Here is a 3,938-nt window from a genome sequence, read left to right on the forward strand (position 1 = left end):
GCACAAAAGAATAACACAAAAGAAAGCCATTCGGGCAAATTGGATGAAGCCCCTTGGCTGCTCAAGTGTTATTTTTCTCTCGACACTCAAATCTTTTTCTCTTTTTAAAATTGAGTGTAGAGAGATCATACCCACCATTTAAATTGGCCATGCCATATAGCTTGGGAACCATAGGAGGTGGCCATTCATGTTTGATCCCAAGCTTTGTCCTCCTTGAGATCTCGATACAGACAACATGCTCATGTTGGCGGGGAAGAGTGTAGGAGCTATTTTCTTCTTCTTCGGGCTCCACATGAGGTGTGGGCTCGTGCCCCCCGATCGTTGGTGTTTGGCCTACAATAGCCACAAGCTCCATCTTAGCCGTTATCGGTTTTGATATGTCGGCTTGGTCTTCTACAACCATATCTATTTTCATAGATTTTTCATTGGGTGGGGCCATTGTTTGGCCTTCATCAACGTGTATGATCTGTTCTTCCTTGGTTGTAGTAGGGTGAGTGTGCTTTGTAGAGGGGATTTGACACATTTGATCTATCAACTTTTTCAAAGTTTCTCCAAAAGTTGTATAGCTTTCCTCCACCCTTTTAAAACACTTGGCCACCTCTTCACCATATTCGATGCTTGTCACCTGGAGTTTGGACACCTTCTCTAATTTGCCCACATCCTCTTTGTAAAGCTTTTCGTCCGGATGATCATGAGTTGGCATCTCATATATTGGCTCTATGTACTCATTGGAAGCATTTTGATACTCAAAGCCATGTGTTGGCCTATCATAGTATTCATGAATGCGAGTGTCTTCAAAAGAATAATAACCTTCATCATAGCCATAAGTTGGCCAATCTTCAAGATTATTATTTATTTGATGGCCATGAGTTGGCCGACAATCATATTCCATGGGACTTGAGTATTCTTCAGCCATGTACCCATAAGTTGGCAACTCATAGGTTGGCTCTATGTGATAGCCATAGCTTGGGCGTTCTTCAACACCGCCATCCTCCTCATACTCCGAAGAAGCAGAAAAATCATGAACATAAGGATTGTTCATGATCTAACTTCAACACCGCCAAAATATGCTCGCTCCCTAAATCCGCCATGGTGCCTTGCGGGCAAGCCGGGGATTTACTTCACATACGAGATTGGTGGGTGCGGGCATGCCACTACTAGATGCCGCTAGTAAACGAGATTTGAATGATTGAGGTTGCGCCTTTTGACTTCAAATCAAGAGATTGTGCCATTTGTGTGAGAGTTGCTCAAATCAAGGTTCTTTCTTTGCCTTAAAAATAAGGACTTTACTTATATGAAGAGATAGAACAATATGTAAATGACAAAGGAAAGTGAATGACTAATATTGTAGATTGCTTGTAAATTAAATGACTGAAGATGAGTTGTACATGAAAACTACAAAGGAAATCGATACTGCAAGTGAGCAGCAGAGCTAATAAACTAGACAAAAGATGGCTTTTGTGAGGGCTGATCCTGAAAGGGATGAAGGCTTGGGCTGATTACAGCTTCGTTGAAGGCAAATCTGGTTTGAGCAGAGTTTGTGCTTGTATTTGTTTGTTTGTTTGAGTGTCCATAAACCTTGTGCATCTGCTCCTTTTTATAGAGGTCTGGAGGAAACCCCCTGCTGAGGTTTTGCACCTGCCCGAAAGAAACTTGGGCAGTTTGTATTCTATTGCTTGGGCAGCTTGTATTTCACTTGCCAACTTGCATGGAGAAATAATATTAAAATGGGAACTTGCATTTCTACCACATGTTTTCATCACATGTTTTCCCACTTGTAATAAACTAACAATTAAAAGAAGCAAGTTGGCTTCTTTCACATATTCTTGCCCGAAAGCATGCATGGTGACTTTCCATCCACATGCATGAAAAAACATGCACTTTATCTTTGATTAAACAACTCTCTTGGCAAACCTCCACCACCAAAACAAATGGGAAAAACAATATTATAGTGTCAAACTCATCCACTTGCAACCAAATATCTTTCCAAGTTAGCTTCCTTGCATATTAATCATTCAAATACCATATTTTACCCAAATTGCCCAAATAAGTAAAAATGGGTATATTTTGAATGCAAACACCTAGATTTACCTGGATTGTTGTAGTGATCATCCCAGGGCCGTCCTAGTTATATTAAAAACAATACATAGTGATTAAAAACGAGAGAAATAAGATGAGTAAAGAACAGTTGCGACATCATAAAACTTTAGTTGCACACACCTCAAAATGCTTGTCTATCCATGTGTTCTCCTCCAAAGAATTAGAATGCAGTCATTCCCCTGAACTGTGAAAACTAATTGTCTTTGCGTTCTGCAGAAGTCTCAAGCTACATGCAATGTAAATCATATGATAAAATATTCTAAAATCCAGCGCAGTGTTGCCTCATATCAAATCCCTTGGAACAGTTTGCTTTCACAGAGCATTTGATATTCAGAATGGGAATACATGATGTATCAAAACAGCGAAAAACCTATCGACGCCTAAATTCTAATCTAATAAACTACCAAAGCTGATTATTTCATGTTCTGACACAAAAATGGTTATTGGTTTCCAAAATAAAGAAATCAAATGGCATACCTTGCCTGATGGTTTCGTCTGACTTTGGCATTGGCCATCTATAGTCTTCTTGGAGTTAGATGCTTGCTTACAAATAACACGGCATGAGGGTTGTACACGGAAGAGCGTATACGTATAGAAAGCAGAAAATCCTTTCATTACACAATTAGCAGATACGATGATGCATCTCCGAAGCAACGATCTTTGTTACTTGAATAGTTAAATCCATGGCACTGAAGAAAGAGAGAAGTAGAGGCTTACTTGTAACGAATGCCTCTGCCTAAAGTTCTCTCTCTGACCACAGTGGTGCAACTTCTCGAAAGGAAATTCCCTTGCTCAAGCAGATTCTCGATAAATTACAAGAAGAAAAATCAACGTAACAGATCTTAATATGCGCACTTTATCAATTTTGATATTCCTATCAAATTGGAAATCAATTAATCAAAAGTAGTCCAGAATTACCAATTCAATACTCGTAAGTGTTCACTTACAATATGGAGAAAACATTACAGACTTGCAATAGTTCAACTTTTAAAACCATCCACAAGAGTTATGATAGATTTGATTCCTAAGGGACCCATTTCAAACATACAACTAAAATCATGGACACCAAAGAAGTTGAATAGGACTTCCAATTTTAAATCATAATTTGTTTGGCCACCAGATAACCAAGAACAAAAGACTACCATGCATAAAGAAACAATCAGATCTCAGCTAACAAACTCTTGTTACAACATGACGAAAAATCCAATTGATTTTCTCTTTCTTTTGTGTTGCAATGGCGCCGATAACACTATCTAGTATCTACATAGTAAATACATTTAAAAGAAAGTAGTAAGTGGGGACATACTCAATGACCAGTTGCCGTATAATTCCCGGAAGGACACCATCACAAAACAATGCAGACTTTCGGCCTTAGCTTCACTGATATCCTGAAAACACCCTTCATTGTTTTCCAAATATGCAACGAGTCACACACGAATTTTCCTATAAAAGGCTTATTCAAAAGATAAAGGCATTTTTTAGGCTGACGCTTTTGTTCATGCTTATGTTTAGGTTTTGGATGAACTATTTCGATGATCCATCACATTTGGATGTTATGATGCTTTATCATTTTGAATAAGGTATCGTTTCCAATATAAAGTAAAAGTATTCATTTTTAAATCATAAATCGTTTCACCCGATGGCTTATTTTTGTGAATTTTTTTCATTGTTTGATTATAATTATATATGTGCGCGATTTGTAATTTTTTTATATTTTATATAATTGATCTTCGAATTATGATTTAAATAAAATCCAAAATTCATGCTCCTCCTTGCCCCCATCCAAGGGTCACCTTTGCACTGGCGGATCCATGTAGGGACCCAAGGGTCCGGGACCC

This window comes from Malus sylvestris, chromosome 7 (assembly GCF_916048215.2).
Source record: "Malus sylvestris chromosome 7, drMalSylv7.2, whole genome shotgun sequence".
Taxonomy (NCBI): domain Eukaryota; kingdom Viridiplantae; phylum Streptophyta; class Magnoliopsida; order Rosales; family Rosaceae; genus Malus; species Malus sylvestris.